The 12837-nt window shown below is 38.8% G+C and overlaps 1 pseudogene; it reads right to left on the bottom strand.

The window, feature by feature from the left end:
• Positions 1-5939: 5939 nt before the first annotated feature.
• On the bottom strand, positions 5940-6499 carry LOC129623795 (poly(A) polymerase type 3-like; annotated as a pseudogene).
• Between the last annotated feature and the right edge of the window lie 6338 nt (positions 6500-12837).

Raw genomic sequence — 12837 nt, 5'->3', positions numbered from 1 at the left:
CTCTCACATCCATACATGACCAATGGAAAAACCATAGCCTTGACTAGATGAACCTTTGTTGGCAAAGTAATTCCTCTGCTTTTTAATATGCTGTCTAGGTTTGTCATAGCTTTTCTGCCAAGGAGCAAGAATCTTTTAATTTCATAGGGGAAGCCCCCTCAAGTGCTAATAGTTACTCACAAGTTAGTGGGTATTAGTCTGAACATGTTTAATATAATTGCTTTCCTTCTAGTAATTTAAAGCAACTGTGTTGTCAGAATAGTAGTTTTTATTTCTTAGAGTATTTATAAAGCAGTGAATATATATACCTTTTTTCAGATCTTTAAAAGTTAAAAAGACTTATCACATGTGCTTTCTGGTGTAACACTTGTAAATGTCACATGACATAAAGACACTGTGGGTTGCCTGCTATCTGTCACTTGCATAAAACCCTGATTTGGGGTACCTCTCATACCTCGTTGTGACTCAGACCTAAAGCAAGAAAAGTCTAAATCAGTCATGGTTTTTTCATTTGCTTTACTAACCGTAGGTTTGGGGTGAATTAGGTGTCCTAATTCACCTCAGGACAAAGAGATATGCAGGAGTTCTCTTGAAGCGCTTCCAGAAAAGGTTATTTTGATCTTAAGAAAAAGAAGGAAAAGAAAGCACAGGAAGAAATCAGTCCCCCTTCTTCCATCAGATGTTCTTATACTGATTTTCCCACTCTCTGAAAGGACAGCATTCCTATAAAACTTTTTGTAAACCAAAATGGCATCAACTGAAGATGCAATTACCTCAGGACACATCTTGCGAATGGATGCACAAAATAAATTGAGATAAAGCACAGAAGCTCACAGACACAGTTTAGAGCTATGACAGCTGGATACTGAGATGCTGAGTCCCCAGGGAAGGAGTTTGGCACGGCCAGTCTTGCTGATCACAAGTGTCACTGCCTCTATAATTACACCTGCAAAACAAATGCTGAACACTATTTTTCCTTTTCAACTTTTTTCCCCTAAAAATGAAAATATTCTTTGGATTTCTTCCAGTTAGCAAAAACAGGTACTAATGTATTTCAGAAAAGTGAAGTGTATACCGTGCACTTTTGAAAACTGGGGATATCCATATTGGCATATGAGGCTTCATAAGCCTTTTATTCCCTTTTATTCAATAAAACCAGAACTGCAGAAGTCATCTTACTTCCAGAAGGTTATTAAATTACCAAGCTGAAAATGGATGACACAGAGATAGAAAATTCTAGGGTCCTTGCTGCTGCTGCTGCTAAGTCGATTCAGTCGTGTCCGACTCTGTGCGACCCCATAGACGGCAGCCCACCAGGCTCCCCCGTCCCTGGGATTCTCCAGGCAAGAACACTGGAGTGGGTTGCCATTTCCTTCTCCAATGCACGAAAGTGAAAAGTGAAAGTGAAGTCGCTCAGTCGTGTCCGACTCTTAGCGACCCCATGGCCTGCAGCCCACCAGGCTCCTCCATCCATGGGATTTTCCAGGCAAGAGTACTGGAGTGGGGTGCCATTGCTTTCTCCGTCTAGGGTCCTTAGTTGTGTTATTTAGTCACTAATTTAAATATCTGAGTTACTGGACTCCCTTAGGATTTTGCGTTACATGAATAAATTTATCTGCCTTATTGTTTAAAATAATTGAGTCAGAGTTCTTGGCTACTGTTAACTGAAATCACGATACATGTGAATGAGTTAGATTTAGAGATATGTATGGTAATTGAGGATCAAAATTTCAAAGAACTTGACCAAGACCACAGGGTAATTGTAGGTACATGATATTGTTGTAATTTCACATTCCAGGGATTATATGCCTTCCATTTAATGCTATGTCAATTTTTTTGAGTGGAAAGAACAAACAGTATTAGGGTGTTATAAACTGTGGGAAATTGCATAGATTTATTTTATCTTCCTCAAAATAGTAATTTGTGGTAGAGGGCTTGGGACATCAGGAAGAACAATAGGAGATTAGAGTGCAGAAAAGGAGTAGCAAAGTATCATGTTCATATGTTGCTTGTTTTTAAATTTTGTCTAAAGTTAGCCTGAAACTCATGAGAAAAATTGAAACTCTCTCCTTATTTCACATGTACTTCTATTCCTAGAACCCAAAACCTAGGTAAGTAGTATTGATAATTCTGTTATGTTCTGTTTAATAGAGATATTTTTATCCAGATAACTTAGGTAGGATTTCTTGGAGACAAAGCAAAAAATAAAAAAACATTTAAACTTCATTTAAGTGGTTCAGCTGGTAAAGAACCTGCCTGCCAGTGCAGGAGATGCAAGAGACCCGGGTTTGATCCCTAGGTCAGGCTGATCACCTGGAGAAGGAAATGGCAACCCACTCCAGTATTCTTGCCTGGAGAATCCCATGGACAGAGGAGCCTGGCAGGATATAGTCCATGGGATCGCAAAGAATTGGACACGACTGAGTGCACAAGCACAAAACCAAAGAAAAAAGATAAATATATTAAAGAATGAAGGGAGAATCCCCTAGAACATAAAAGTAGAAGGCACTGCTTGGCTGAACAATGGTTTCAGGCCAGGAGTTAGAAATCTATCAGGAACGTATATGTATCATCACATAAGAGTCTCTAGGGCACTGTTGGTGCTCTTCTCTAATTTATCTCTCCATGCAGACCAGCCTTTTCTCCACTCCTCATGTGCAGGGTCAGAGATGTACCCTCCCATCCTCCATCAACCCATCAGCACCAACCTTCTAAGCAAATGACTTTCTAGGCAAATGCTATTACAGTGGACTCACTCTAATCATGTTTCAATTCTTTCTTTTGGATTCTTCAAGAGGATAGGTCTGGCCAAGCTGAGCTTCTGGCTTGTTTCACTCTAACCAGACACCCCTATTTTTGTTCAATCAAATTTTGCATAGTTGATGATCACATGGAAAAAAAACTTCTATGTTTTTTCAAGTTACTTCTATGCAGATGACACCACCCTTATGGCAGAAAGTGAAGAGGAACTCAAAAGCCTCTTGATGAAAGTGAAAGTGGAGAGTGAAAAAGTTGGCTTAAAGCTTAACATTCAGAAAACGAAGATCATGGCATCCAGTCCCACCACTTCATGGGAAATAGATGGGGAAACAGTGGAAACAGTGTCAGACTTTATTTTTTTGGGCTCCAAAATCACTACAGATGGTGACTGCAGCCATGAAATTAAAAGACACTTACTCCTTGGAAGGAAAGTTATGACCAACCTAGATAGCTTATTCAAAAGCAGAAACATTGCTTTGACAACAAAGGTCCATCTAGTCAAGGCTATCGTTTTTCCAGTGGTCATGTATGGATGTGAGAGTTGGACTGTGAAGAAAGCTGAGCACCGAAGAATTGATGCTTTTGAACTGTGGTGTTGGAGAAGACTCTTGAGAGTCCCTTGGACTGCAAGGAGATCCAACCAGTCCATCCTAAAGGAGATCAGTGCTGGGTGTTCTTTGGAAGGAATGATGGTAAAGCTGAAACTCCAGTACTTTGGCCACCTCATGTGAAGAGTTGACTCATTGGAAAAGACTCTGATGCTGGGAGGGATTGGGGGCAGGAGGAAGGGGATGACAGAGGATGAGATGGCTGGATGGTATCACTGACTCGATGGGCGTGAGTCTGAGTGAACTCTGAGAGTTGGTAATGGACAGGGAGGCCTGGCGTGCTGCGATTCATGGGGTTGCAAAGAGTCAGAAACGACTGAGCGACTGAACTGAACTGAACTGATGGTAAACTTTTTTGGTAAGTTTTAAAAAGTTACTTCAGTGGTAAAGGACAGTTCTCAGAGAAGTGGCTGTGGCTGTGAAGTACCTTGAAATTAGATCTGACCAGAATTTAAAACTTCATTTTATTTTATTTTATAATGATTTTGAAGTTTCAAAAGCCAATTTGGAAATAAAAATTTAAACAGTTTGGTGATAAAAAGTAGGAAACTTGCTTATAGTGATGAAGGGGAAAAAATAACCAGACATCTCTGACAATGGTGATTGCTTAGTGTGGACAATGATAAAACAGTGGAAAAAGAAAAAAAAATCTCAGAGGTAACTATTGCTGGTGTATATGGCCATTTTTCAAAGTACAATTATCTGTGTAATTTATAATTACCATTGTACTAAGTGTATTCATTACATGTACAAAACTGTATATGTAAATATTCAAGAGGAATTTTAAAAATAAACATATTTTATATGGAAAGTACATTCAAAATTAAATTTTTACATAGATTATTTGATTGCATTCAAGTAATTTAGTACTATACCTTCAGAACTATAATTCTAAAATTTCAGATAAATAATATATAATACAGGAATAACATCAGAAAATATAACATATATTTTAAACTGGCAAAATGAATGACATTAAAAATAGCTCACACAACAAATGATACCAAGCATACAAAAATACATCATTTAAGTCAAGCAAAAAATGCCCATATGTGAAATAAATTTAAATTAAATGTTAATGAAGGCTAGGGAAGCACAAGTATAAAAATTGTTAAGAATTGTATAGGTTATAAATTTTAACCATTAGGTTCTTGTAAGCTAAAATTCACGTTCTATATGTGTCAACACCAGTATGAACTTTTTTACAAAAAAATATTTTGCAAGAGGCAGAAATTTTAGAGGCACAATAAATCAAATCATAAATTCTGACATGATATGTGAATCTACAAAAATATACATTATATTTGTAGTAATATATGTGAAAATATATTAGGAAAAATCTAGCTAACATGAAATTCATTTTGTAAATCTAAGTAGGCAATAATATAGTTCTTTATGAGATTTCCAGGGAATTTGAAAATAAATGCTATGTTGAGTAGATCTTTTAAGAAGTAATGACATAAGATTTCAGAATACCATGACAGGAAATGTTAGAATTAAATCATATGGATTCATGTACTGTACATGGAGAGGTATCTAGGAGGCAAGCTGTTTCAGCATAAAAATTAAAGTTAAAATCACACTATCCATTTAGAAAAATCAGAACTGCACAAACAATTACCCAGTACTGCAAAAACAAATTTCCCCCCTTTTCAGAAGATAGGGCAATTTCACTCCTTTGCTGTTTTTTATTTTCACTAATCTCTGGCCTACCTGGGTTGAGTGAATATGCCAAAATGTAATGCAAAAAGCCGTTCTTGTTTCAGCTTAATTGGGAGCCAGAAATAGAGTACATCTCAAGGGATTTCTAACTGAGCATGGCAGGCTTGAGATGTTTGGAGTGTTCCGATCAGATTTTGGCTAAGAATGTGAATTATGTTTATTCAAATGCTCTTAAATCTCCAGAATCCTTGGGGCAAGTCTGCTGTGACTCTGACTGAAGAGTGACATTTTATATCTTATATGAGGCTGAGTCTGTTGTGGCCACAGCAGAGCACTTCCCCTGGAAGCCTGAGATTTCCTGAGGCCTCCACCCCAGAGTCAGGCCGCCATGATTCCTAGGACACTGCATCCCAGACTGAATCTATTAAAACTCTGAGCAGCCGCTATCATTTTGTACATCATCATCAGGACACTATAGGCAAATCTGCAGGGACCCCAGATGGCTGCTGCTAGGAGTCCTCAGCCACTTCTGGCACCCTAAGAGCCAGTTAATTCCATTCTGTCTCTCATGCTTATAATCTTAGGACAATGAACAATATGCAAATTACCCTGCTCACCTAATTCTTCAATATATGGTTTGTGCTTCTTTTTCTATGTCTTATTTTCCTACTCTGATACATATACTTTTTCTCTTTATCAGCTCCTTGTATTTGTTCTTTGAAACATTAAATTCAGTTGCAAATCAACTCTTCTACATTATCAACTTTCTCACATTCACCCCTTGGTGGTGTCTCCTCCCTTTGTGTTTATTTGTCTACAATAATCTTATTATTGAAGTAAAATTTACATTTTCTAGAAATCCCATATTTTATTTTTTATTTTTTTTCAGTGTCTATAATCAACTTTATTTTAATATAATCTAAACACATATCATTTAGAAAATACCAAGAAAAATTTATGTACAAGAGTTGATGCTATCGCATTTGGACAAAGCTGGCAAGTTCCTGCTATGAGCATATCCCAGGAGATACCACTGAAAAAACCTAATATATTGGAGTAGATGTTGTGGCATTTGGCCCACAGTTTGATAGCCCTCAGGGTTAACCTGAAGTTTTCAATGTTTGATACTAGATGTAAAACATCTCATAAAACCATTTCATTGATTTGCAACAAAATCAAAACCCTGCAATCATTAAGACTTCTTATACATATCTAAATTTTTAAGCAGACTGTCATGTTTTAAGTCCAAGTTTCCTGGAATAGTCTGCAGTGCTAATCTTGCAAACAAAATATCAATCTCTATTCCATCAAACAGTTTGATAACTTGGTACAAATGCCTCTTCAACAGCTCTTAAATCTTCTACTTCTCCCTGTAATTTCAACTTATCATAGGAAATCCCATATTTTAAATGTATAGTTTCATGAGCTGTTGATACTTTGCTCACCTCTCCAATCAAGATGTACAACATTTCCCTCATGCAGAAAGTTCCCACGAGGATCTTTCTGGTCAACTGCTCATCCTTCCTCTAAGCAACCATTTAAAATTTTTATCACTGTGCATTAGTTTTGCCTGTAAATGCAAAATCATGAGAATTCTTCTGTCTGACTTCTTTAGTTCAGTATAATGGTTTTGAGATTTGTCCATGTTGTTGTCTGTATTAGGAACTCATTCTTTTTATTGTTGAATTGTGTTCTGTTGTATGGATTTACTACCTAATATTTGGGTTGTTTTGAGTTTCTTGCTGTTAGGGTTAAATTTGTTATGAAAATTTATGTACAATTTTTTTGTGAAGGTATATTTTCATTTCTCTTGAGCCTTAGGATTGGGTTGCTGATTCACAGGGAATTTGTTTCATATATAAATTAACAATGACCATCAGGTTTTATAAATTGGTCCAGTGAATTTACTTAATGTTAATTTCACCTGAGAGAAGTGGATAACTTCTAAGTATAATAACAACTAGGGCATCTAAGACTGGAAAGCAATCATGAGTTGTGATGAATTCATCATGCAAAGCTCCCTGGAAAAGCCGTTTCTGGACACTAGTTGGCCTTCGCATCATGCTTGTCTTCTCCCCTCTCTGGATCATGTCTATTTTCATTTGAAATTCTATGCCTCTTAACTGTTCCACCTTCACTGTGTCAGACTCCTACCTACGTTCCACCATTCACTGTGTCACTTTTGGGACCAATACACTTCTTCTTCCAACTTAGGTCCAGTCATTGGGGGGCTGCAAATTAACTGACAACAGCAAGTTAACAGAAGAAAGTTCAGTTTAGTTCAGTCGCTTCGTCGTGTACAACTCTTGGCGACCCCATGGGCTGTAGCACACCAGGCCTTCCTGTCCATCACCAGCTCCCAGAGTTTACTCAAACTCATGTCTATTGAGTCGGTGATGCCATCCAACCATTGTATTCTGTCATCTCCTTCTCTTCCAGCCTTCAATATATCCCAGCATCGGGGTCTTTTCCAATGAGTCAGTTCTTCACATCAGGTGGCCAAAGGATTGGAGTTTCAGCTTCAGCATCAGTCCTTCCAATGAATATTCAAGGCTGATCTCTTTTAGGATGGACTGGTTGGCTCTCCTTGCAGTCCAAGGGACTCTTGAAAGTCTTCTCCAACACCACAGTTAAAAAGCATCAATTCTTCAGCACTCAGCTTTCTTTATAGTCCAGCTCTCACATCCATATATGACTACTAGAAAAATCATAGCTTTGACCAGACTCACCTTTGTTGGCAAAGTATGTCTCTGCTTTTCAATATGCTGTCTAGATTGGTCATAGCTTTTCTTCCAAGTACCAAGCTTCTTTTAATTTCATGGCTGCAGTAACCATCTGCAGTGATTTTGGAGCCCCCCAAAATAGTCTGTCACTGTATCCACTGTTTCTCTATCTTTTTGTCATGAAGTGATGGGACTGGATGCCATGATCTTAGTTTTCTAAATGTTGAGTTTGAAGCCAACTTTTTCATTCTTCTCTTTCACTTTCATCAAGAGGCTATTTAGTTCTTCTTTGCTTTCTGCCATAAGGGTGGTGCCATCTGTATATCTGAGGTTATTGATATTTCTCCTGGCAATCTTGATTCCAGCTTGTGCTTCATCCAGCCCAGCATTTCTCGTGATTTACTCTGCATATAAGTTAAATAAACAGGGTGACAATATTCAGCCTTGATGTACTCCTTTCCCGATTTGGAACCAGTCTGTTCTTCCATGTCCAGTTCTAACTGTTGCTTCCTGACCTTCATACGGATTTCTTAAGAAGCAGGTCAAGTGGTCTAGTATTCCCATCTCTTGAAGAATTTTCCACAGTTTGTTGTGATCAACACAGTCAAAGTCTTTGACATAGTCAATAAAGCAAAGGTAGATGTTTTTCTGGAACTCTTGCTTTTTCGATGATCCAACAGATGTTGGCAGTTTGATCTCTGGTTCCTATGCCTTTTATAAACCCACCTTGAACATCTGAAAGTTCACAGTTCACATACTGTTGAAGCCTGGTTTTTGAGCACTACTTTGCCAGCTTGTGGACGAGTAGTTGTGCGGTAGTCTGAGCATTCTTTGGCATTGACTTTCTTTGGGATTGGAATGAAAACTGACCTTTTCTAGTCCTGTGGTCCCTGCTAAGTTTTCCAACTATGCTGGCAGAACTTTCACAGCATCATCTTTTAGGATTTGAAATAGCTCAACTGGAATTCTATACCTCCACTAGCTTTGTTCATAGTGATGCTTCCTAAGGCTCACTTGACTTTGCATTTAGGATGTCTGGCTCTACATGGGTGATCACACCATTGTGATTATCTGGGTCATGAAGATCTTTTTTGTGTAGTTCTTCTGTGTATTCTTGCCACCTTTTCTTAATATATTCTGCTTCTGTTAGGTCCATACCATTTCTGTCCTTTATTGTGCCCATCTTCACATGATATGTTCCCTTGGTAGCTTTAAGTTTCTTGAAGACATCTCTAGTCTTTCCTATTCTATTTTTTCCCCCTATTTCTTTGCACTGATCACTGAGGAAGGCTTTCTTATCTCTCCTTGCTATTCTTTGGAACTCTGCATTCAAATGGTATATCTTTCCTTTTTTTCCATTGCCTTTCACTTGTCTTATTTCACAGCTATTTGTAAGGCCTCCTCAGACAACCATTTTGCCTTTTTGCATTTCTTTTTTGGGGGGATGGACTTGATCACTGCCTCCTGTACAAGTGTCACGAACCTCTGTCCATAGTTCTTCAGGCACTCTATCACATCTAATCCCTTGAATCTATTTCTCACTTTCACTGTATGATCATAAGAGATTTGATTTAGGTCATACCTGAATGGTCTAGTGGTTTTCCCTACTTTCTTCAATTTAAGTCTGAATTTGGCAATAAGGAGTTCATGATCTGAACCACAGTCAGCTTCTGGTCTTGTTTTTGCTGAATGTATAGAGCTTCTCCATCTTTGGCTGCAAAGAATGTAATCGATCTGATTTCACTGCTGGCCATCTGGTGATGTCCTGTGTAGAGTCTTCTCTTGTGTTGTTGGAAGAAGGTGTTTGCTATGACCAGTGCGTTCTCTTGGCAAAACTCTATTGTCTCTGCCCTGCTTCATTCTGTACTTCAGGGCCAAATTTGCCTGTTACTCCAGGTATTTCTTGACTTCTTGCTTTTGCATTCCAGTCCCCTATAATGAAAAGGACATCCTTTTTGGGTGTTAGTTCCAGAAGGTCTTGTAGGTCTTCATGAGTGAGCAAGTAAAGTCGCTCTGTCGTGTCCGACTCTTTGCGACCCCACGGACTGTAGCCTACCAGGCTCCTCCATCCATGGGATTTTCCAGGCAAGAATACTGGAGTGGATTGCCATTTCCTTCTCCAGGAAATCTTCCCGACCCAGGGATTGAACCTAGGTCTCCCGCATTGTAGGCAGGCACTTTACTATCTGAGGCACCAGGGAAGTAGGGCTTCATAGAACTGTTCAGCTTCTTTAGCATTACTGGTCGTGGCATAGAATTGGATTACTGTGATATTGAATGGTTTGCCTCGGAAACGAACAGAGATCATTATGTCGTATTTGAGATGGCATCCAAGTACTGCATTTCAGACTCTTTTGTTGACTATGATGGCTACTCTATTTCTTCTAAGGGATTCTTGCCCACAGTAGTAGATAAAATGTCATCTGAGTTAAATTCACCCATTCCAGTCCATTTTAGTTCATTGATTCCTAAAATGTGGATGTTCACTCTTGCCATCTCCTGTTTGACCACTTGCAATTTGCCTTGATTCACGGACCTAACATTCCAGGTTCCTTTGCAATATTACTCTTTAGAGCATCAGACTTTAATTCTATCGCCAGTCACATCCACAACTGGGTGTTGTTTTTGCTTTGTCTCTGTCTCTTCATTCTTTCTGGAGTTATTTCTCCACTGTTCTCTGTTAGCATATTGGGCACCTACCAACCTGGGTAGTTCATCTTTCAGTGTCCTATCTTTTTGCCTTTTCATACTGTTCATGGGATTCTCAAGGCAAGAATAATGAAGTGGTTTGCTATTCCCTTCTCCAGTGGACCACATTTTGTCAGAACTCTCCACCATGACCTGTTCATCTTGGGTGGCCCTCCATGGCATGGCTTAGTTTCATTGAGTTAGACAAGGCTGTGGTCCATGTGATCAGATTGCTTAGTTTTCTGTAATTGTGGTTTTCATTCTGTCTGCCCTCTGACGGAGAAGGATAAGAGGCTTATGGTAGCCTCCTGATGGGAGAAAACAGAACCGGATGAAAACAGAATGGTATATATAACAGAAGAAAAGAAAAGGCTTATTTATGTGTGTACTCCATACAGGCTGGAGACTTAGCTATGAGTAACTCACTCAATAACCAGGGATTATAAGTATATATGCAAAATTTAACAAAAGTGAAGGGGATGCTTAATATTTCAATAAGAAGGATGAAAAGTACTGTTGGGCTTTTTGATGCAAATAAAAATGGGCAGTCTGCTTCTGTGGCAGTGGAATTCACAGAAAACTCCCTGGAGGGGGTTAATGGCAGCTGTATTTTCTGGAGATTCTGTTTTAGTCAGATAAGGGAAGTTCAGATAAGATTTCTTTCTGCATGTTTTTAGTTCAAATGTTTTCATTTTAAAATAATCTTTATACCAACTTCAGAAGTCTGAGTGGGTCTTCATATTTCCCTATCTAAAACTTTCCTAGAAGTTTAACAGAAAAAAAAAAAAAGAAGTTAGGTTGATTGCTGTGGAGAGAGATTCAGGTTAGAAGTTATGAAGTAGGAGGTCTGAAAAAAAGAGGGAAAACAAAGATTAATCGTTGGACCAGGTGATAAACCTAACTTTTAAGTCCAGAGGGCAACTGGTCAAGAAGCTTTCTCAGTGTTGGGCTTGAAGCATCTTTAGTGAGAATTACAGCGGTAATGCTACTGTCACGGTCACTTGCCTTGGAGCAGAGATTGGGACATGCAAGTGTTCCTTGAAATTTCTGAGTGCCCCACACTGCTGTGGTGATAAAGCCTTTGAAGTTATATCATGTCAGTCACCTTCAGCTTACAGGGCTTCAGGAAAAAGGCAGCTTTAGTTTTCAGTGATGCCAAGCCAAGTGGGTGGGAGAAAAATTGGAAACATGAATTATGGATAAAATATACAGGAGAGCAGGATCCAGGTGACAAAGAGGTGAAAAAGAGCTCAAAGACAATGATTAAGTGATAACTCAAAAGGATGGGTTATAATTTTTCATTGAAACAAAAACTTTCTGTACAATCACCCCAATTCTGATCAAATATAATCAAAGTAAAATAACTCTTGTTTACAAAATAAGTCTAGTCTCATTACATTGGACTTGGTCATTTATATTAGTTCAGCAAAAATCGTAAATGTCAACATTTTAAAATTTGCTTTGTTGGAGCTTTCCTAAGGAATTTCAGATAAGACTTTTAAAAGTTTCTTGAAGTTGGGATGCCAATCTAAGGACTTGCCACTAGACTTTACCTAAGCTACCTGTAGATTTAGGTGAATTCCTCTCTTCAGAAAACTAAGATCATGGTATCCTATCCCATCACTTCGTGGCAAATAGATGGGTATACAGTGGAAACAGTGACTGACTTTATTTTGGGGGGGGCTCCAAATCACTGCAGATGGTGACTGCAGCCGTGAAATAAAAAGACACTTACTTCTTGGAAGGAAAGTTATGACCAACCTAGACAGCACATTAAAAAGCAGAAACATTACTTTGCCAACAAAGGTTCGTCTAGTCAAGGCTATGGTTTTTCCAGTAGTCGTGTAAGGATGTGAGAGTTGGACTATAAAGAAAGCTGAGAGCCGAAGAATTGATGATTTTGAACTGTGGTGTTGGAGAAGACTTTTGAGAGTCCCTCGGACTGCAAGGAGATCCAACCAGTCCTTCCTAAAGGAGATCAGTCCTGAGTGTTCATTAGAAGGACTGCTGTTGAAACTGAAACTCCAATACTTGGGCCACCTGACATGAAGAACTGACTCATTGGAAAAGACCCAGATGCTGGGAAAGATTGAAGGAGGGAGGAGAAGTGGATGACAGAGGATGTGATGGTTGAATGGCATCACCAACTCAATGGACGTGAGTTTGGGTAAACTCGGAGTTGGTGATGAACAGGGAGGCCTGCTGTGCTGCAGTCCATGAGCTTGCAAAGAGTAGGACACGGCTGAGTGACTGAATTGAACTGAACTCTCTTCTTGGGGTCTGCAAAGCAGCTTAAGTTTTGTAGACTTGGAAACTTAAGTGGCCTTCCTTACTCATCTGTAATACTGGGAACTGTCTAAGTTATTATCAGGCCTTCTTTTTTTTTTTTTTTTTTT

Source organism: Bubalus kerabau, chromosome 11 (genome assembly GCF_029407905.1).
Source record: "Bubalus kerabau isolate K-KA32 ecotype Philippines breed swamp buffalo chromosome 11, PCC_UOA_SB_1v2, whole genome shotgun sequence".
NCBI classification, from domain to species: Eukaryota; Metazoa; Chordata; class Mammalia; order Artiodactyla; family Bovidae; genus Bubalus; species Bubalus kerabau.
Note: the sequence above shows the minus strand (reverse complement) of the source record. Positions and strands in the feature narration are given on the sequence as shown.